The 9,178-nt window shown below is 37.5% G+C and overlaps 1 long non-coding RNA gene across 1 annotated transcript in view; it reads right to left on the minus strand.

Annotated features, from left to right (window-relative positions):
- The window catches only part of LOC112154162, a 22,469-nt gene continuing 13,291 nt past the window's right edge, over positions 1–9,178 (minus strand). The window contains exon 3 of the long non-coding RNA XR_002920608.2: positions 1–83. This is a non-coding gene — a long non-coding RNA (uncharacterized LOC112154162). The remainder of the gene's footprint in view (positions 84–9,178) is intronic.

The following is a 9,178-nucleotide window of genomic DNA, read 5'->3' on the forward strand; positions in this document are numbered from 1 at the left end:
TGACTTGCCCTCCAGTTGGCTTCCAGGAAAGATGGCGGCCCCTGTCACCGTTGTTTGCCAAGAACCCTGAGATGCTCTTCCTTCTGAAGAGAGAAACAAACAAAACTACATTTTTTGATTTCAAGAATTTCCCCTCATGGTTTTTCTCTTCCAGCTGTGCTCAGAAACTGAAAATCCTGCAGCGGATCTCCAACAATGTTTGCCGGCGGCATCAAGAAAGAATTTGAGCTGCTTTTGTTTCACTGTTTTTAGACGTTCAAGATATTTGACCAGGTTTAAACTTCTCTATGATCTAAGTTTAAAGTTGAGAAGTTTTTGTCTCATTAAGAATAAAAGGAAGTTATGATTAAAATGAGTCAAAATATTTTGGCTTCAAATTCTTGACATTAAAAAATTAAAAAGCTTAAATACTACAGTAATTTTTGGTGCAATATTAAGGATAGTATTTTTAAGTTCAATAAATGTTGTCAAGTTAGACTGATATTTATGATTTTAGAAATTAAATTATGTTCCAAGAGGAAGTGCTAATGTACACTGAAAAACGTAAAACATTGGACCAGTTAACAAAAGTTCAGATTTTTACATTTAAAATTATTAGTTTGCATCAAATAAAATTTTTTAGTTGCTAATTAACTTAATCTAAACATGTAATTAGATTAAAACTAGTATTTTTAAATGTAAACATTTATAGTGTTTGTTAATTGATCCAATGTTTCACTTTTTACAGTGTATTTTTTGCACCATAAGATGGAAAATCACACTTAAAATACCTTTTTTAATAAAACTTTATAATCCAGGGCATTTTATATATAGATCATTCTGGTTTTTCTTATGGATTTTGAGACACAGTGGTCTGTCAATCCATCCGTTGGGTGTTGTGAATATGCTAATAGGGCTAATGTGTAGCGGTGTTGGAATACTTACTTTACATGGTATTAACAAAGTTGGGAACTAGAAATGTCAAAGTAAAGCTTGTTTTTTTTTCAGTTTTACTTCAATAAAATTTTTCAACTTTTACTTATTTATGTGTAAATCTTCAGGACGTCGTTGAATTGAGTTTGTTCAAGCTGTTTTACCTCATTGCGCAGCGAAGAATTCTAGATTTTTCTTAACTGACAGAAGGGAACTATTACTCTGTAAAAACAGACCCCGTAGAAAAACAATCCTAAATTAAACAAAATTTATTTTATGAAGGAAAAAATAATCTGCAAATAGGCTAAGAAAAATGGTCTTTCCAAGAATTCCTTTTTCAAAAAAAGTCAGTTTTCTTAATCTGAGATTATTTTGATGTTGAAAAACTTGCAATATAGAAAATAAAACAAAAGATTTTTTTAACTTTCTTCAAATTTATTTTTTGGCTGAGTCAAAATATAAAGATATGCAAAGAAACGCCTTTGAAATAGGTTCCATCTTTGAAATTGGGCCAAATTAAACCTTTTTTTCATCTTCCCTTCAATCCTCGTTCCAGATTTCTCACCTTCCCTCCATTATCTTTCAATCCCTGTCTCTGTTTTTCTGATTGATACAGCCATTTCACAAAGATTTCACGCCTGAGAAATCCCAAATGGGTCTGCTCTCATGACAAACAGATCAATTTTTATGGACTTGAAAGTTGCTGGTCTTGAAAATTGTTTGACCACCTTCAAGACGCCGGTGATTTTTGTGTGGCAGCAGCCTTACGGGCCTCCTCTGAGGCGTCGCCGCGGACGCCGTCGTCACTTTCAGCCATAAACCATTTATGAGGTTGCTAATATTTGCCACCAGCAAGACACGTTTTCAGTCGTGCTTGCAAAAGGTGAAAGAATCGTGTGTAAAACATTGTTCTGAATACTGATTCCGCCGTGTTTGGAGTCGTGGAGGCTTGTAACGCCAACTGCAGGCGGCTGAGCCTCTGAGTGCTCGCTTTTCAAAGAGATCCACCTGCTTCTTTCTGATAGCGCTGGAGTCACTTTAAACTCCTGGAACGCAAAAGCACAAACACTTGTGCTGGACAAAGACGCCGCTCACATCCGCCCCTGTGTCGCAGAGTGCACACAAACAGCATAATTAAAAGATTCCACCCGCGGTAATATCCTTCTGAGCGTATTTGAACAGTCACTTCTCTAAAAGGGCTTTAATCACAGCAGGTTGTAGGTGAGGAGCACATTTGCATCTCATTCTGGAGTGCAGAGCAAGGTGAGCCGTCTGCATCGATGCTCCTCTGCTCAGTTTTTTATTCTCTTTGCTGTCGTTCTTCTCTTGTTCCGCACACACGAGCGGCATGAATTTAAACGCTTGTGAGGAGTCTCTAAGCACTGCACCGTGAAGGTTTCAGAGCACAAACGAGATCTTCAGCCTGCAGGATGAAATTAGCAGTTTCTGTGTTTCAGTTTGATGCATTTATGAGTTGAAACAAACCCTTTTTTAAGGTGTAGTCATTGGGATTTACTGCTTTCAGAGAGCAGAGCTGTAAATGTGCCTAATATCAGAGCTTGTAAATTAAACTAGAAAAGTTGCATTACCTGCGATAATGCTAGTGTGAATGTTTTTTGCTGAAAGTCATCACTAAAGATGCTGAAGCTTTTTGCTGAAATTGTGACTGAATTTATTTTAATTGTTGAAGAGATTTGCTGAAAATGCCAAAGCTATTTGCAAAAAGTTAAATTTGCTAAAAGACTGGAAATTTTGTTGAAAAACTATGAAAGAGCACTGAGGTTGACCTAAATTTCTGACAAATGTGTAGTAAAATTGTTTAAAAATCCCTAATAAATCCCAACTTTGCAAAGTATTTAGTGTGTTGCTTAAATATGACCTAAACTCCAAATTACCCCCCAAAAACCTTATTTGATGCTTAATTGACGATAAAGAAATAAATAAAACCTAGCTTATTGATTAAATACTATTAAACTCCAAAAAATAAATCCTCAGTAAACTAAATAAGTCATAAAATTTAGCTTGTTGCTAATATAGAAGCTAAACTCCAAAAAACCCTAAAAATCCCCAGTAGACAACAAATTAGCCAAAAACGTTAGCCTGTTGCTAAAATATTAGGTAAACTCTAAATTAGCCTAAAAAAACCTCAGTAGATAATAAATTAGCCAAAAACGTTAGCATGTTGCTAAAATATCAGGTAAACTCTACATTAGCCTAAAAAAATCTCAGTTGATAATAAATTAGCCAAAAACGTTAGCCTGTTGCTAAAATATTAGCTAAACTCTAATTTAGCCTAAAATACCTCAGTAGATAATAAATTAGCCAAAAACGTTAGCCCGTTGCTAAAATATTAGCTGAACTCTAATTTAGCCTAAAATACCTCAGTAGATAACATATTAGCCAAAAATGTTAGCATGTTGCTAAAATATCAGGTAAACTCTAAATTAGCCTAAAAAACCCCAGTAGAAAACAAATTAGCCAAAAACGTTAGCATGTTGCTAAAATATCAGGTAAACTCTACATTAGCCTAAAAAACCCCAGTAGAAAACAAATTAGCCAAAAACGTTAGCATGTTGCTAAAATTCTAGCTAAACTCTAAATTAGCCTAAAAAAATCTCAGTTGATAATAAATTAGCCAAAAACGTTAGCCCGTTGCTAAAATATTAGCTGAACTCTAATTTAGCCTAAAATACCTCAGTAGATAACATATTAGCCAAAAACGTTAGCATGTTGCTAAAATATCAGGTAAACTCTAAATTAGCCTAAAAAACCCCAGTAGAAAACAAATTAGCCAAAAACGTTAGCATGTTGCTAAAATATTAGCTAAACTCTACATTAGCCTAAAAAAATCTCAGTAGATAATAAATTAAAACAAATTAAAGAAATTATTAAACATCGCTAGTGTTGACTCTAGATTGAATTTCCCCCAGTTTTTAAAGAATTGTTGGCGTGGTCATGACCGTAGACGGCGGCAGTCAGGCGAGGAGAATGGCGCCCTTCTCTTTATCAATCCCGCGGACACACTTACACATCGTACGATCAGAGCTTCCGGCCAGCGATCCAGCTTCCACTGATCTGTGGTTGGCCGAATGCCGCACAGTTTCACAATGCTGACGTTCTCGCCTGTCACTGGACTGCCACAACGCGACCTCAGAATGTCCACGTGACCACTGATCGATGTCAACGCTTAGAGAAGAATCGTCCGGTCGCCGTAACATTCTGTGTAAAAATGCGACTGGCGAATGTACAAAAAACAAAAGTTGGATCTAAAGCTTGAATCTGAATTTTAGACCATTTACATAATTATGAAGCCATTTTTAAACTTTTTTTTTTCAAACTAAATGGAAAAAAACGTTGCTACTTCAAGTTATACCAAAATATTTATTTTTTTTACTGAATATTAAAAAATATTATATTTTTACTGAACACAATTGGGTGTTCCAGTTTATTCAACAAACCAAGTAATTCCAAAGGGTTCACATATTTTTCTCCAGCAGCTGTATTTGTCAAAGCAAAAGCAAACAAGTAATAGAAAATATATCATGGTTAGTATTAAAATTTTATTCAACAAAAACACTTTTTACTACATTTTGTCTTATAATGATTATTTTTTAATTTGTAATTTTTTATTATTTATTTTCTATTTATTTATTTATTGTTATTATTATTTTTTATTATGTTTTATTTATTTATTTTATTTCTTTATTATGTATTTATTTTATTATTTTTCTTTCTTTATTCATTTATTATTACATTTATTTTTATTTTATAATTATATATATGTATTTTTTATATTTTTTAATTATTTGAATTATTTATTTTTCTTTTTTCTTTTATTTCTTTTTTATTTTAATTTTTTTATATATATATATATTTATTTATATTATTTTCTTTGATTATTATTCTTTTTTTAATTTTTTTATTCATTTTTAATATTTATAATTTCTACATTTTGTATTTCTTATATTATTTATTTATTCTTCTTTTTTTATTTTATTTATTTATTTTTTATTATTATTGATCCTCATTTTCTCAATGATCTGTCAGAATTTTCCATAAAATTTTCTTTTTAAAACAAAAACATTTTTCAAAGTTGTGTAACTGTAGAAACAGCAAAAACTCAAAATATTTTTTTAATCTTTGATTCTATTTAAGCAATTTGTGAAAATAAAGGTTGTATTTTTTATTGCAACACTAACAGTTTACCTCAATAAAAGACATTTTTACAAACAGCATTCAGACAGTCTCTGTTGAGCGTTCATCCACAGGAGGAAGAGTGTTTCCTCAGACCTTCCTCTTCCTCGCTGTAATCCGTTCGGCTAACGGGACGTCGAACACCCGAGGCCTTGAGCGTGTTTGTGTGCACCTCGGATGACGGCGTTTACCAGTCGAGTAAATGGCGAGCAGGCGGCCGCCAGAACGACGCTTTGTGCATCGGAGAGCAATGAGTCGTAACACCGGCGACGGGGACGGGGGGCGGAAGGACAGGCTGTGCTTGATTTACCTCTCAGCGGGGCCGCTGGGCCTGCTGGGATGTGAACGTCCATCCTTCAGGGGCTTCATTCAGACGCCTGTGATTCCACTGTTCTGTACAAACGCAACAAAGCGAGTGACATCAAGACAAAAATCTATTCATGCCAAATGAAGCCGCGGCAGGAGCAGGTGCAGAGCGCCGTGGTGGCCATCTTCAGTCATCCAGGTCTAATCAGACCCAGAAATGATGGCTCGCACAGTTTGTCCGGTCTCGGGGGGGCGGCCAGAACAGGTGAGTCTGATTAATGAGGAAGCGGCTATGCGATTGTGGTAAACAGCAAACAGACACAATTCATAAATCAGAGCGTGATTGTTCTCAGCTGGACTGAAAGCAGCTCATTCAGGTCGTATCGTCTGAACGTATTCTCAGCTCACAGGATGAAAACATGGACCTTCGATTGAGACTGTGGAGAGAAATGTGATCCCGTTCTGTGTTTGAAGCTCAATTCTGAACATTTCAGGGTTTTTTTATTATTGAAAAACCTCAATGTGGCTTTTTATGTCCCGCAGTGGTCCAGTGATCTGCAGGGACCAGATTGTTTTCACAATTCCTTATTCTTACATCTTTGCGAACAAATTTCATACATACTAAAAACTCACCAAAATGGTGAAAATGAATTTTAACAGAGAATCTTGACTTGTAATGGTTTTTTTCTGTGCCTCCATGTCTCCTCCTGCCAGGTTTGGTATTTTTGGGCATCTGGGATGTGCCCTTTTGGGGAGGGGTACTGTGAGGATTGTGGACTTTGGTTCAGTTTTTGTCAGTTATGTTATAGGTTTTGTTCTGTTTTGAATTGTCACATTAATATCAAATATGTATTCCCTAAAATCATAGATTCATGTTATTAAGAATCTTTAAGATCAGTGATGTAATTAGATTTCTAAACATCCACAGTCAAGTCGTTTATATTAATCAGTACCAAAAATCTAAATAAACTCAGACGATTGTCACCAGGAATAAATCCCCCGCACCAATCAGCATAAAAAATCCAGAGCAAACGCAGATTAATAATCATCTGCATCTTGCATTTATCAATGATTAATAGTATACACCGATGACGGTGCACACTGATGCTTCTTAACACTGTTCAGAGGGTATAATATCATAGTGCGAGATATGACTGCTCTCCGTTTCCCAATGATTTTCTGTCCAGCTTGGTGGATAACACAACTTCCATTAGCTCCTGAAACTCAAGAGCTTAACCATAAACGACAATTTCACCAATCAATACGGTAATTTCATACAGGAATGTATGAGGAGCTGCAAATGGGGTTATACGGAAGGCGTGGTGCGCGGGGAGCAAAGTCGCTTTCTATTCCCGGGACGCGCCGGCTAAAAGCAGACGCGGGCGCGGTGGCGACAAGTATCGGTTCAAAGAAACGGACGATTGGACACTTTTATCTGCGGGCTTTGATGTTGGCGAGGAGGCAGATGGAGGTTCAAGGACGCCTGAGATGCAAAGGAAAGGTGGTGGCGGCGGCGGCGGCAGCGGGGGGCGAATAAAAACACAAATGTGAGAGGAAAGGCCGCGGATGGACGAGATAAAAGAGAAGAGAGCAGCAACGGAAGAGACAGGCGCTTTAACACGGCCTGCTCTTTAAACATTTACCTGTGCCTGCCTATTTTGAGGGGAGAAATGGCTGTTTGATTCCATTATGCTTCTATTACACCTGTAGTTAATGGCCGTGTCACAGTCTATTAACCGCATTCATCTCTGCCTCTGATCTATAACAGGACATCGGTGTCGAACAAAGACAGATGACTGGGGCTTTATGCCTCTGCAGCTCCCCTTATTTCCATGCGAAGGGCGAAGCGGAGGCTGTACACGCCTTCGCACAAAGACAGGTGAATTACACAGGACTTACACTGTAATATAGCCACTACTGTAACAAATAAACACAGACGTTGAGCTCCCAAACTGGCGCGGGAGTGACAGCCGTGCAGTCTGCTGCGATGGCAAAGAATGGAGCTTTAATCTGAGCAGCTGACACAGATACGTCCGTACCGTTTGACTGATGCAAAGTAAATGTGGGAGAAAAAAAAATCATGTATATGGTTCAATGAGAGCGCTCAATAGTAGAGTCTGACAGCGAGAAATACTGAGTCTGTCAGTTTAGACCAGGGGTCTGAAGAGCCATTTGGGCCTGTTTGGTACTGATCAAAACCTAATACGAGCCTTTTTTCTTATATCCTTTTCAGAAAATTTGATACTACTTTGCATCATTACATTGTGTTTTTTTATAATAAGTATAAATATATTTATTTATTAAGATAAATGGGAATTTTCTTAAAGTCGTTTTTTGCTTTTGACAGAAGCTCATGTGACTTTCTTTCAAAATAAAAGACTTCCTGTCCCAAACAGGAACATTGAAATTAAGTAAATGTATCTCTAAACAACACAAGACAAAAATGAATTTTTTTCTTGTTATACTTTAAACTTACTTTGGCGAGCTGTCATCCTTTTTCCTACTTACTACTGCGGTAACAGGAGCATAAACATGAAACATGATCGGTTCATGATCCAGCAGGTTGGTTGGTTGGCTGGCTGGCTGGTTGTTTGGTTGGTTAACACATTCTCATTCCCAACTAGTCTCATTTTGACGCATGGTTAAAGACCCTCCGCGTCACTTTTTTACATTTTGGGTGTCCTCAATTCGTCCTTTTTTGATGTGCTGGCTGTTCCAACCAAACCAGGTGTCTGTTTTTTTTTTTATTTTGTCAGGTGCAGTACCGAAGGCAGACCAAACCTCGAGACGTGGCCGATACCGGTACCGTAACCCTAGCCTGGTCCGGGTCTGGTAACGTGTCCGGAACCGGTACCGCATCTGGAACTGGTGCTGATCCATGTCCTGTACAGATCTATGTATGGTAACGATCTACATCCAGTACAGTCAGTACCGGGTTAAGGTTAGGTTAGGGTTAGGAAAATAAGTGTTCGGACCCCACCCTCCATTAGGCTATGGGTGTGGTCTACATCCCCGTACCGGTTTGGGGCCCAGGGGTTAGGGAGCCTTGATTTAGATGGAACAACCAGCACATCAAAAAATGACGAGTTGGGGACACCCAAAACGTCATTTTTATTTATTTTTTTTTTTTACACGGACGGTCCTTAACTATTGGGTCAATATGTGACGACTTGGGAAAGAGAATGGGTTGGTTGGTTGACTGGTTGGTTAGAAGAACCCTAGAAGAAAATGAATTTCTTTTCTTTACTGGCTCACTGAGCGGTCTACTATCTTAAAACATTGTGTGGGCCACCTGTGTCTATCTACAGATGTTTTCATTTTTTATCCAATTTAAAAACCCACTCCAATGAAAATGGTCTTTTTAGTGTTTTTAACATGTTCTTGTAGCATTTATCTCTTAGTAGAGGACCTATATAAAATAATTTATTTATGCATTTCTGAGATTTCCTTAATTCAAATCACGTTGGATCAGAAAACCAGAGGCTAGAAAATACTCAAACTAATGATGCAGGTACTGAAATGGGTGGGGCCTCTGGCGCACCCTGGCCCGCTCACGCTTAGGTGGGCGAGACACAATGAGCGGATTATAATACTGGCTCAAAACTGTCAAAGTAAATCGATCCAACATTTGTTTTGTTTTTTTTACGCTAATGCTAGCTTGAGGCTATAAGCTCGTGCGTGAGTGCAAACAGAGCCGTCAGCGACGGGGAGGGGGGGAGAGGTTACTCTGTCCCACAACCCAGAAATGTATTTCTAATGAGCTACT

This window comes from Oryzias melastigma, linkage group LG19 (assembly GCF_002922805.2).
Source record: "Oryzias melastigma strain HK-1 linkage group LG19, ASM292280v2, whole genome shotgun sequence".
Classification (NCBI taxonomy): Eukaryota; Metazoa; Chordata; class Actinopteri; order Beloniformes; family Adrianichthyidae; genus Oryzias; species Oryzias melastigma.